The 14,426-nt window shown below is 33.0% G+C and overlaps 1 long non-coding RNA gene across 4 annotated transcripts; it reads right to left on the reverse strand.

The window, feature by feature from the left end:
• Positions 1 to 968: 968 nt before the first annotated feature.
• Positions 969 to 7,402, reverse strand: LOC114326532 (uncharacterized). 4 transcript variants are annotated; one of them, XR_007701053.1, is made up of 7 exons: positions 7,261 to 7,402; positions 6,822 to 7,004; positions 6,654 to 6,756; positions 6,471 to 6,544; positions 3,442 to 3,640; positions 2,538 to 2,743; positions 969 to 1,157 (listed from the first exon to the last, which is right to left on the reverse strand). It is a non-coding gene; the product is annotated as an uncharacterized LOC114326532 (long non-coding RNA). The 4 variants fall into 4 exon arrangements; XR_007701052.1 differs by having other exon boundaries at positions 6,475 to 6,544; positions 6,654 to 7,004; XR_007701051.1 differs by having other exon boundaries at positions 6,654 to 7,004.
• Positions 7,403 to 14,426: the final 7,024 nt, after the last annotated feature.

A 14,426-nucleotide genomic window follows, 5' to 3' on the forward strand; every position in this document is an offset into this window, starting at 1 on the left:
ACCCTTTAAAATTCATCCGTTATGGAAACATAGATTATAATTGTGAACTTGAACATGGATGCACAAAATATCAAATGTATTCTGCTCGAGGTACAATTTGAGCCTAAATTGAGTTGTTCACATGTTGAACACATTGTACAGGATTTATATTAGCATCAAAAAATAAGAGTAATCCATATCGATTTAATTTTTAAAAGTCTTAAACAAACATTGTCTACATGCATTGTTTACGTTACATAAATAGGTGACATTGATGTTGCAATGTAGGCCACTCGTTTTGAAAACACCTTTGTCAGCAATTATGTTACTATTAGTATTTTCATGGTCACATTCGGGTGTCGTCAATCATAACAAAACAATTACGATTTATTTATAGATACGGAGAAAGTAAAGGATGGATTCATTATTCAGACATCGACGGGGTTAGATCATAGACTTTGTAGTTACTGGCGTATTTAGTGTTCCAAATAAATATAGGTATGTCTGGTAAATAGTGTTTTCAAGTGAATCAACACTATCATCAGGGGTAACAACCCCCAGTACCAAGAAGTTACCACCATCTATTCAACATGTGAACAACTCCATTTGGACTCAAATTGTACCTCGAGCAGAATACATGTGATATATTGTGCATCCATGTTCAAGTTCACAATTATGTTTCCATGACGGATCAATTTTAAAGGGTTTTTACCTGCATATTTTTGTATTTTGGTGGTTAGCTTGTTAGCATCGTGTCAGCACTGATGATGATCGGTTATCCGATCGAAAACCAGTTCTGTGATGTAGCCCTTTTTAGGGAATTTTAATAAATATACCTTTTATAAAGGATTTTACTTGTTTTTTTTAATGTACATCTTGTACAATACGAAAAAATCACCAACATAATTAATCATTGTTAAATCAATCAACAAAGACCTATTCCAATTAGTTATTCTAACATACATAATTATTTCTCTTATTACAATAAATACACCAAAAAGGAATTTTATTCCATACTACATTTTATGATACAATATTACAATTTTCAACTATATAGTTGTTCCATAGAAGTTGTTGGTGATCCATTTCGTTGAGCATTGAGTGCTTCTGAAGATGAAGATGTTCCGTAAAACTTGCTAATGTCCTCCATGAATTTCAATACAGCAAAATCTTCTAACCTAAAAATAAACATAAAATAAGTATGGTAGTTGACTACATTCAATTCATAAACAATTGTAGCAATGAAAAACATAAACACTATTTCAAAACAACAAAAAAGTTATTAAAAGCTTGTAAAAAGTGTGATAATAAGGAGGACAAACTTCGCAAACAAAAACATTATTACAGGTCAACTTCAAGTATAGCATACGCAGATGATTTAGTCATTATATATCAAAGACGATGACATTTATAAAAGCAGTTAAAAAATTAAATAAGGAAGCTGGTTCGTCCACACCACTAGGATTAACAATTTTTAATTTTCTTGTTTTTGTAAAGAATATTTTAATTCATTTTCTTTTCTATATTATAATTAATTATTAGTGAAAGGATTTATTATTTCCATTGTTCCTAATTATTTATTAGTTTTTGGGACACGCCGTATATATGAGTAGGCTAATACCTAATTCAGTGAATATTCATTTTTATATTTTTTTCAAGTAAAAACTTAAGTTTTTTGTATATAATTACCTACCTACTCGTATCATTTTTAAAAACAAAGACATTCGCCAACCAACTCTCTTGGTAAGCAGTCACTTACAATTCCGAAAAGTGTATTGAAAATAAATATAGTCCTCGCGAGTGATTTCTACAACTCAACAATAGCAGTACGAAGAATAGCAGGCCTGCTCCAGCTTGTTCAACGAGACTTGACAAGGTAGGAAATCTTTCCATTGCAATTTACTTTAAGATCCGTTTTTTTTACTGTTATTTTTTTTTATTTTAAATTCACCCTATGCTAAACAGTCCACTCATAAAGCTCACTGAGTTAGTAGTCTCCTCCAAGAAGAGTTAGAAGCAAAGAGATAAACCAGCCCAAAACAATATACTCACAAATATCTAATAACACAGAACCATAAACTTGAAACTGCATCTACCTTTTGGTACTTGGGAGTAACAATAGGGAAAACCGGAAAAGAGAGAACAGAGGAAAGGCAAAAAAACATATGGAATGAATAGAAATCTGCTATGGGTCATTCCAAGAATCTACGACTCTCTTGGATTATCGCGACAACGAATATTTTAGTGTACAACATAGGAAGTATGAAAGTAAATGGCTCTAATAATTATTCCAATAAATAGCAATTTAATTTTCAATTTACTTTCATTCTGCTTATTTTATACAGCAAAATATTCATTGTCGAGATAATCCAAGAAGGTCGTATATTCATGGAATAGGGCATAAGAAGCAAGACTATAAGTAAGAGAACAAAAACAAACCTATATAAGACCCTAATAAGACCTGTTGCTATGAAAAAAGTAACTGCAAAAATTATTATATGTATGAGAAACAATCAAACCAATGAAAAAGTATATAAAAATGTGAAACAAATCATTACCTTGCTATTTTTACATAAATCTCATAAGTGACAAAAGATAGACCGCTTCTTTATTTGTTCTCAAATTCTCCTGAAGAAAAATTCCTTATACTTCATTTCAATGTGAAAAAATCTGGGGAAATGATTCTCATATTGAAGAAAACTCTCTTGCTCGCTTCCATTCTTCATCTATATTCAAATATTCCTGAGATTCTTAGGGGCAATTCCTAAAACAAGACAAGAAAATACTATTAAGAAACAAATATGTAATATTTGTGGTGTTTCTGACACATTCAAGAATAGATCTTCGAAAAATGTTCACAAAATGAAGAAGAAGCTAGAAAATATGACTATAAACCAAGAAAAAACCAAGTATATGTATATGGAAATGAGAGAAGAAAAAATTAAATGCAAAGTAGAAGACAAAAAAAAAGTCCAGGGCAGCCAAGATTCAAACTAATGAAACAATAGTGAGACAAAGAGTGTTTAATACATGTAAAATTTGGACAATGAATCAAAGAGAAGAAAAAAAGTTAGAAATATGGGAGAGGAAAATCTTGAGAAAAGATTTTGGTTGTATAAAGGAGGCTACTGGCAAACCAGGAGCCAGGAGCTAATGGATATGCATAAGAGACTCAAAATAACAAAGAAAATCAGGGAAAAGTAGGTGGTTGGGACATATTTCATAAATGCCACAAGAAAGAAAGATCCTAAGAGTTTTGCAAGCAGGAGTACAAGGGAAGAAAAGAAAAGGGATAGTTACTTTAAGTAATCATGGATTCTTATAATGAAAATAAAATTTTGTTAGAGACAGACCATAGACCATGACAACATTCTAATGAAAAAAATAACTGCAGAAATTAATACTATATGTATCAAACCATTGAAAACAGTTAATTAACCAAAAGTGAAAAATAATCATTACCTTGCTATATTTACATCAAATCTTGTGAGTGACAAAAGGCTGACATGGTTTCTTTATTGGTTCTTGAAATCGTCCTGGACAAAAAAATCCTTATAATCAGTGGCGGCCGGTCAGGGTCGGCAGTGCCGACCCACACATTATGGACACATTGTAGATTTTCTAAATATTTAATTTAATCCAGAGTTGATGATATTTGTTTCTGTAAAATAAAAAAAATCTGTGAGATAATACAGACTAAATTTAATTCATTGTTTTTAAAAGAATTCGATCAATCCGATACGTTACGTGATCCCTACGCGTAAGAAACTTTTCAAATTAATAATCCCAGCCGTGCATCCGATTGCGATTGTATGAATTCTTTTTTATAAGATCAGCTTCGCTTGACGGCATGCCGTCCCTAGATCTACGATTTGAAGCGCTGCGCTGTGGAATATTAGACAACCAATTATACATTTCACCCGTATTTGAATGGCAGGGTCCGGCACATAAACAATCTGCCGATCGGTGATAGCTAGACACAGCAGCAGCAGGCAAGCCACGTAAATCTAAAGTGCGCTCGGGATGAAATTAATTATGAAATAAAGTAGCTTTTGGAATTTTAAATCTCGGTTAGTTTTCACTGTAGCAGATTTTCGTAAACAGCTTTTGGAAGTTTTTAATTTTATTTTATTAAAAAAGGCGACAATTTTGCAAGTGATGATATTATCTCGATTCGTGAAACAATCGGTTTGAAAACTTTACTAAGTGATTATTCTTTTAATATTTTTTTTTACATATTTTTAAGATAGTGTTTACCCAAACTGATGTGATATTCAATGTTGTTGAAAATCAGTCAACTGACATTATTTATTCCAAAAATAGAATATCAAAGCTGGTACAAAATCTCAGAGATAGTAATTTTCAATATAATATATGCAGTGACGTTTTGGATTCGCTTGATATTTCCGAACACCCCCAAAAAATACAAAAGTATGACACAGATCTCGAAAAACAAGTATATTTTGAAATTTTTGATACTATTATTATTTGTGCAAATAGATACTCCTTTTTTTCAAATTTTGAAGATTTGCAAATTTTTGAAGCTTTGCAAAAATTTAAAAGTTAAGCCAAAGAATTTTCAAAGTATCTATTAGACAAGTGTATTAAAACTATGCATCATTCTTTAATCAAATAGACAACTAAAGAAATGAATTAAAAGTTTTATATGCTGATCCAAATATTTTCGGAAGATGGGATAAGTTACAAAATATGTATAATTTTATATACTGCAATTCATTGCAACAAACTGTTCCCGAAATTAATAAATTATTATCATGAATTCTCTCATTGCTACCAACTTTTGCCTTGTGATACAGTAGCGATCAACAGGTAGCAACAAAAATGCGGTCCAAGATTCCGAAAGTTCTACGAACTTTCAAAAGTGAGGCAACAGCGCGTCGGTGATTCGACACTGACAGTGACGTTTATACTATCAAAAACAATAATTTTTATACAGATAGGGGCGAAATGTTGCCAAGTCAGCGACGTTCGATTTCTTGTTAAAAAAAATCGATTTTTGGTAGTTTCAATGTGACACAAAGTCTAGGCACGGGATAAAAAAGTATATTTGAAGAAAGTGTATTTTTTTGTCTTTCTTAATGGCGGTACAGGTTCCTTTTTGCAATATTTTATTTAGTTATAGAGTAATTTCCACATACTAACATATTTCTGAAATTGGGCTCTGTATCGTCAAATCTTTATTATATTACGAATAAGTGTGCCAAATATCTCCACAAAATATTCAAAATTACAGCCGCAATCTTGGAACGCGTTTGTTGCTACCTGTTGATCGCTACTGTTTCCTCTTAAATGAACGGGATTTCTCTCGTCTCAAAAGTGTCAAAACGTATTGTCGAAACACCATGAAACAAAAGAGTATGTGTCAAGCTTTTCTCAAATGTCAATAGAAAAAAACTATTAAAATCATGCCCCGCTAACTCTAATAAAAAACATGTAATCGTATTTATTTTCCTTCTGTTTAGTCAGAGGCGCTGATGTCGGCATTGTGATTGGTGGAACATGACTTTTGACAAATCGTGCGCTATCTGTGAATCTGTGTTCGTGTTCGTTCATTCGTTGTCGTTCACTTATTTTATATGGTCGGTTATGATGTGATGTGTTTGGTGTTTGAGTCACCATAAAAAGCTGATATTCAGTCATGTTTTTTGATATTTTTGTTATTTCATAATCGAGTACCTTTTTAAAGGTAAGTTTTTCTGATTGTAGGTACTGTTTATCCAACAATTTTAAAATACACATTTTATTTCGCGTTTTGTTGTTGGGTCTAATGGCCGATCAGCTGTTGTGTGCAGCCGATAAATTCAACAAGTAAACATATATTTAATCGAAATTAAATACTAATATTTCTATGTAAAATGTCACATTATTGTATAAATAAATAATTAAGAAACAAAAGTTGTTTGTGTTTTACCTTTATTGGCCACTTTAATAAAATAATATTAAATATTGGAAGTACCGTATGGAGGCTATGGTGTACCTAGCGTGGAGGCTAGATAACGCTACCCCCTTCCTATCCAATCAACAGCAAGAACGTTTAAAATTTCACACCTATCATGTCGAAGCTACAGACCACTTATGTGGAGGCCAGATTTGTAGTATCCTTCCAATTTCCCAGGTGCTGAAATACGTGACATATTTTTTGAAGGGTAAGATCGCATTCTACCAAATCAGACAACACTTTTTTCTATGATTAAAATATCTCCAACACATTAATAAATTTTACGATGATGTTATAACCCATTTTGCTACGTCCAAACAACATAGACTAAAGTTAATTTATAAACATGTTTAGGATCTAAATCTAAATCTAATGTGAAAAAAACAAAAAAATAAATAAAAAAAAGAATGTGTGTGTACTATGTACGCACGTAAGAAGATATTCTTCTATTATATAATAGGTAATTTAAACGAAGTAAATATACTTAAAAGGTTATTTGTATTTTATTTAAAAATCAAACTAACTTTCTTACCTACCACTTTCGGAATTGAACCCGCAACCTTCCAATCTCAGTGCCAACGCATTTCTAACTACTCCATCGAGGCACTAGAAATAGACATGTAAGTTTCTTATATAATTACACAACACGGCACACGACATATAGTGTAAAATGACTTTTAATGACTTATTTGCACGGTTACAAATACATACATACCTATCTTGAAAGATTAGCAATGAACTACATACTGTCAGTGTGCGCAGGCGCGCGGTAAATGTACAATTTTACCCTCAATCGATTCGCCGCTAAAGAAGAATATCTTCAAAAAAAACAAAAATCAAAAATCTTCTATGATGATTGAAGCCTTTCAATTAGATGGTATACCTATCTGAGGAGACAAAAACCTTGCCGACCCTGTCCCTAAAGCCACGAGCCGCCACTGCTTATAATCCATTTCAGTGTGAGGAAATCCATGGAAATGATTTTAATATTGAAGACAACTTCTTTGCTCGCTTCCATTCTTCGTCTAAATTCAAATATTGCTCCTCTCCTCCTTAGGGATATTTCCTAAAAAAGAGGAGAAAATACTATTAAGAAACTAATTACATACAAAATCGCTTTTTCTAAGTTAATTAAATGGATTAACACAGATTAACTTCGCAGCCCTACAATACAACAAGGAGGGGCTTTGAACTAGTACAGATTTAAGTAAAATCAAAGATATTTTAGTCATGTTTATATAAAAAATTAACAGATATCTGACCAATAGTTGTATGCATTTTTGTTGCCAGAAAACCGATGATACAGAAAATAACAAGCATACCTTTCATGATAAAGTTTAAATCCTAACGATAGGTCATCTTATACACGATATTTTGGGCACTGTCACGTATTTATTACTGTACAAATCTTGATTGATACTATTTTTTAATTTCAAATACCCATACGCCATCTTTTCATCTTAAACAGTTGGGACTGACAGCCGGAAGTTTGTTCAAATTTCCGGTAGCGATTGTCATGCCTTTTAGCTGAATTGGTGAAAAATGGAACTAAATTTGGACGTGTCTACTCAGTCTAAATCCGGAAAATTTGGTAACAAGGGTAAATAATCAGCAAAATTAACTGTTTAATTAATTAATTACTGTTATAAATACAAGATAAATTACTTTATTTAGCTAAAATCAAAAAAGTAAGTTAATTTATTTGTGAAATTTAGTTCAAAAATAACACGTCCTTAATACACGTACTGTTAGACTAGTAGTCATAACCACGGAAGGTTGGCCTGTTTCTTGTTGTTACATCAGCTACAATGTTCGTGATTAATATAATTTGTGGTCATTATAAGTGAAGTTACATGTTTTTATATGAAATTGAGATACTTTTTCGCAATTAAAGTTCTTATTTTATGAAATTAAACATTAATATTTGATTCTTTCAAAATATGCAACCGAAGGTAGGCAACCCATACTACTGATAATTGTATTAAGTCATGCCTACGTTAGGAAGTAAATTAAGTTTTATAATAAAGATTAGTACACTGTTAAAAATATCTAATTGTTTGAATTATCCCAATGTGAACCTAAAGATGTATACCTCGTCCAATTTACTTACCGTTGCACGTCATCCGCGCTATGGCCTGTGACACGATACCAACACGAAATATTTAGGCGGTGGGTGTGTTCTTTTTTAGAATCAAAATGATTCTAAAGGGGAACACACTTACCGCCTAGATATTTCGTGTTGGTATCGTGTCACAGGCCATGGCGCGGATGACGTGCAACGGTAAGTAAATTGGACGAGGTATATTTGTATGTGTTTACACCTTTACACGTGATCGTTTTGCAGTTGTATTATTTTTCATTGCAATTTCTTCATATTTAAAGGAATTAAAATTTTTCTGAAGCTATTTTCTTGTTGCCATGTTAATTTAATTAACTAGGTATTTTTACTTGGTATAAGCCATAATTTTAAAACAAGTTTATTTTGGCCTTTCGATTTCCACTTCGGAAATCGTTCTCAAAATACAAAACATTAATAAATTAAACACATTTTCATTTTTTGCTTGGTAAAAAATTCTTCTAATAATTTAATTTTATCTGACTTGTTTATATTGACAATTCAAATGGGCCTGGATCCCGGGTACCAAAAAAAGGTTAATAGGGCTTTTCATTCACAGTCATTTGTTTCGAGCTTCTGTCATGTGTCACATAATATTAATATATCTACGTCATACGTTATCAGTTATTGGTAATATATAACAATGATACAATAGCCAAAGACGTATGTCGTAGATATATTAATATTATGTGACACATGACAGAAGCTCGAAACAAAAACGACAATCGATGAAAAGCCCTATAGCAAACTGAAAATTTGTTAATAGTTTAACAGTATCTAGTCGGACAAACTTTGATGTATGGGAACACTAGAAACTGGAACAGGGAAAGTTTTAATTGTCTAACGTGCCATCCTGACAAGTCAGTTTATGAATGTGAAAACTAGCAGGTTGTTTTTAAGTTTATTCAATGCAGTGGCGGCTCGTGACCTCAGTATGCGGGTAGGCTACACATATAACGTTTAACAATTAACCTCGCTTTAAATTTTTAATTATCTATAAATCTACACTTACCGGCAGAAAAAACCGCCACCCCAAAAAATGGGCCATTTTTAATGTCTTGTATTTCCTAAACCTCATGTCCGATTTAAGTAATTCTTTTAATATGTTATAGCCGTATTCTTTAACAATATCCCTGTAATAATATTGTTGCTAGACAGGTACATTGTCATTGTATACAGGGTGTACGAATCAAACTGTGTTTTTTATCTCAAACTTTGGAACACCCTGTGGAATGTTCTAGCTTTTATAAAATACTGAAATTAAAACCCAACTATAGCCTCAGGTTTTCTTAACATTACGTTTTTTGTTTCATTCGCTTATGTTGGATAATAAAAAAGTTAGACACTTTAACAACTACCCCTGCTTTTCGTCAATACAGGGTGTTTTTAAATAAGTACGGCAAACTTTAAGGGGTAATTCTGCATGATAAAATAATGACAGTTCGCTTTATAAACGTATGCCCGCAAATGCTTTGTTTCCGAGATAGGGGGTGTTGAAATTGTTCTTACAAACTGACGATTTATTTATTGCTCTAAAACGGTTTGTGATATGCAATGCAAATAAAATTTGGTAGATTTTAAGAGGTAGTTATTGCGCATTTTTTGGCATACAATTAAGAATTTTAAATTCACCATTGACGTGCATACGGGATATATCTAAAATGTTTATAACCGTATGCACGCCAATGATGAATATAAAATTCTTAATTGTATGCCAAAAAAATGCGCAATAACTATCTCTTAAAATCTACCAAATTTCATTTGCATATCACAAACCGTTTTAGAGCAATAAATAAGTCGTCAGTTTGTAAGAACAATTTCAACACCCCCTATCTCGGAAACGAAGCATTTACGGGCATACTTTTATAAAGCAAACTGTCATTATTTTATCATGCAGAATTACCCCTTAAAGTTTGCCGTACTTATTTAAAAACACCCTGTATTGACTAAAAACAGGGGTAGTTGTTAAAGTGCCTAACTTTTTTATTATCCAACATAAACGAATGAAACAAAAAACATAATGTTAAGAAAACCTGAGGCTATAGTTGGGTTTTAATTTTAGTATTTCATAAAAGCTAGAACATTCCACAGGGTGTTCCAAAGTTTGAGAAAAAAACACAGTTTGATTCGTACACCCTGTATACAATGACAATGTACCTTTCTATCAACAATATTATTACAGGGATATTGCTAATGAATAAGGCTATAACATATTAAAAGAATTACTTAAATCGGACATCAGGTTTAGGAAATACAAGACATTAAAAATGACCCATTTTTTGGGGTGGCGGTTTTTTCTGCCGGTAAGTGTATATAATATAACACAGTTCGTCAGTTTAACTTTAAATTATCCAAATTGTATTGAAACACAATAAAAATATAATCGACCACTGATAAATTTTATTCGACAAATAACTATTCACAGATTTATTTCTCGTTGGTGAATTATTACTAAATTAATATAAAATTAAAATGCCCTTCAATAGACCGATCTCAACTGTTTATTATTCACTTTTCATAAACAAATTTAAATTGTCCTACCTATTTTTATTAAATACTTATCCTACTAATAACAGCCAAAATAAAAAAACAATTTAAAGCAGCTTCACAACACACAAGAGAAACAACTGATACAATTTTGTAGGCTAGTTCGGCTAAAATATTCTGTGCCTATCCGCCTGCTTTAAAAATTCGTAGAGTCGACCCTCCCGCTAAGGACAAGTTCGCGTAAAGAGAGAGAGAGAGATTCGGACGATTCGGTGTTGTCGTCGTTCTATTTCAGGCTACTTTTCCAAGTGCCTGACCTAGGAAGAATATAGAATCTTATGACTACTACTGATACTACAAGGGGCGTACAATAATTATTATAACTTGGGAGAAAATTTTGTGGATATTTTTTATAATAATTTGGATAATTTTTGCGTTTTTATTGTAGGTATTGTGTCAAAATGTTATAAATTACAATTTTGAAATAAGTAATTTATATTAATAATTTATATTATTGCACTACATTTGAAGAGGGTAGGCGGCGCCTACCTTGCCTATCCCGACGGGCCGCCCCTTCAATAGCAAACTTTATATAATATATGATATGAAAAATGTTTGACAAATATGTTTGGCATTTTAATAAGTCCGACACGTAGAACATGTCAAATGACAGGAATTTTGTTGGTGGTAAATAGCAGTCTGATTTTTGTATGAGAGTTTAATGAAAGGGTAACAAATCAATTGGAAGTTCTGTCCGACAAAATACATGGGAGTTTTCATAGTCTGCATCAAAGTTTGTCCGACTAGACACCGTTAAGCTATTAACAAATTTTCAGCTTGCTATTAATAAACTTTTTTTTGGTACGCGGGATCCAGGTCTAAAACATATATTATACATTTTTAAGGATCAAGTCACACAAAACGTAGTGTAGGAAGACCCCAGAGGAGATAGCTAGATGATATATATCAACAAGTATGCAGGAAATAGGTGATTTCAAATGGCACATGACACGACAGCATGAAGTAATATGAAAGAAGCCTATGTTCAGGAGTGGACAGAAAGTAGCAAAGGAAGGAGAGATGAAGAAAAGCCACATTTTGATAACTGCAATTATCATTAATGAAAGTTACGATTTAAATGGTACATCTTCCTTTAAATTGGGACAATTGGGTAGTTTTCTTAGTAAAATACTAATGATACTAGGTTACGAATTAGCTGAAAAATTAGAAGTAAAACAAGATTTAATGCTGAAAAGAAGTCAGCTGGTAAAGGATGGTACGCAGGCTTCATGATACGACATCCAAACCTAAGTCTACGTCTACCTTCTTCTTCTTAAAGTTCCATTTCCTATCGGAGGTTGGATATCATAATGGCTATGAGCTATGGTCATTTTGTTGGCTGCTGCTCTGAACAGTTGTAATGAACTACAGTTATACCATTCTCTAAGGTTCCTCAGCCAGGAGATGCGTCTTCTTCCTATGCTTCTTCTTTCTTGGATCCTTCCTTGCATAATAATTCTCAGCAACTCATATTTTTCTCCTCTGGTAATGTGACCCAAATATTCCAGTTTTTTTGTTTTTCTCTCCTTATTTAAACGTCGTAGCACTTCAACATTGGTAATCCTTTGAGCACAGTGAATTTTCAATATTCTTCTGTAACAACACATTTCGAACGCTTCTATTTTTTGCATGTGTTGTTTCTTCGATGTCCAAGCTTACATTCCGTATAGTAATATAGAAAATATGTGGCATCTTAGATTATAGAGCCCTCAATCTGAGAGGCAACTGAAGTTCTTTGTTTGTAAGCAGTGTCTTCATTTTTATAAATGCTTGCCTTGCAGTTTCAATTCGGACTTTAATTTCTTTGCTTTGGTCATTTTTATCATCAACCCAGGTTCCCAGATATTTGTAAGTATGTCTTTACTTTTTCTATTTTGGTTTGCTCTATCATTAACCTTTCATTTCCATGTTGTGTTTTTGAGACAATCATAAATTTAGTTTGTTTCTTTTTTAGTTTTAGTCCGTATCGATTGCAATAATCGTTATTTCTATTTAACAATAATTATTGTAGCGATTCCAGGGTGTCGTCTACCTGAAACAACTTATCTAGCTCGAGCAGCAAGGTGTAATAAAATGTGGTTTATAAGTCTTCTGACGATTATGGGAGAGTAATTAAGGAAAATGGTGTTTCTGCAGATCATGTTCTTAATGACGATGAGACATATTGTACTGTTGTCCAGAGTCTAGAGTCTAGACGCTATAGAAAATAATCGCTCAAAGATGGGAACACCAGATAGGTTCCGTAACGTCTACCGAAAGGCCTCTGGCATCGATGCTAGCGATGTTACATCTTATAAAAAATATGTATATGTCAGAGTTGACATATACATATAGCCTTGGTGAGAACGTATAGAACAAAAAGTCCTTCTCCCAGCATCTACCTCCAAGTATCTTTCTTTCTGGCTGCTTTCTTCCAGTTATCCACCCTCAATATCTCTTTAGCATTTGTCTTCATCTATCCACGTCTTCTATGATCTTCTTGCTGGCCGACATACCACCATAGTTCCGAGAGCGTTCTACTAGGTGTTCTGTCAATATCCATTCTTATAAGGTGACCTGCCCAGCACAATCTTTGTATTTTTGTTTAATTTGCAATAGAGGGTTCTTTGTAATATTGATACAACTCGTGGTTGGACCTTATTCTCTAACTTACCACTGTCGCAGATGGCTCCCAATATCCTTCTCAATATCCTCCTTTCAAAAGTATTGATAAAATTTATTGTCTATTTTGTCACGATTCATGTTTCTACGACATATGTTGCTATTGGTCGTAAGATAGTTTTATATACTTTGAACTTTACTTCCCTATTGATGTTTTTGGTGCAAAATACCTGCCACAGAGAGAAGTATGTTTTATTTTATTAGCAAGCAAACTTTGTCCGTTTCCGTATTTCCTCCTCCCTCCTCCTCGCTGTTGTTCTTAGTTATCTGTACCTACACTACACCAGGGGCGTAACAGAGGCCCCCGCAGCGTGAAGCTTGCGGGGGGGCCCCATCTTGTCGTCTGATATTATGTAAAAATCTGTTATAGGTATATGATTTTACTTTGTGGGTTTAAATTTAAAAACGTAAATTTCTAAATAGGCATATTCGGCAAGTGAATCATCTCATATCTAGAAAAATATCTTCCGGTCTCACTAACTTTTATGGGTGGCGACAATAAACTATAATGCTTTGTACGTGACTATTCAAAGATTTGAGAATTGCAATTTGCCTAATTTTAGAACAATATTTCTAAATCTAGAAATGGGTTTTCTCTTTAATCTTTACCTACGTTTTAGTATTTCGATACGATTATCCAGAGGCGTAACAGAGGCACCTTGCAGGATGAAGCTTACGGGGGGCCCCAATATGTCAAGTGCCCCATCTTGTTGTCTAATATACAACAAAAATGTGTTGTTATATTATTTGCATACATACATTTTTTAAGAAGTGCAGTATTGAAAATGAAGTTGTCCATCCGAATTAATAAAATTGTAGATATATTCGCTGATAGTAGATAGTGCTCGAAGAAAGTTGTTCATCTCATAGAATAATACTTATGTAACCATTTAGTAATCTTTGTTCTATTTTATTCTATACCAATAAAGATGAAAAATGTAAGTCGTCATAAACAATGCACGATTACACCAATGCTCAGTAAATGAGAGTTTTGGAGTGAAATTATCAGCGTCGCGACGGACGTATTTGCTTGACAATTTGGATTTAGGTTCTAGTTACACTCCAAATGGGCCTAACTGTTCGAACATTGTAAAATCCAAGACAGGCGAATTACTTACTACAACGGATGACCAAGTAGAGAGATGGAAAGAGCACTTTCAGGAG

The sequence above is a fragment of the Diabrotica virgifera genome, chromosome 9 (assembly GCF_917563875.1).
Source record: "Diabrotica virgifera virgifera chromosome 9, PGI_DIABVI_V3a".
NCBI classification, from domain to species: Eukaryota; Metazoa; Arthropoda; class Insecta; order Coleoptera; family Chrysomelidae; genus Diabrotica; species Diabrotica virgifera.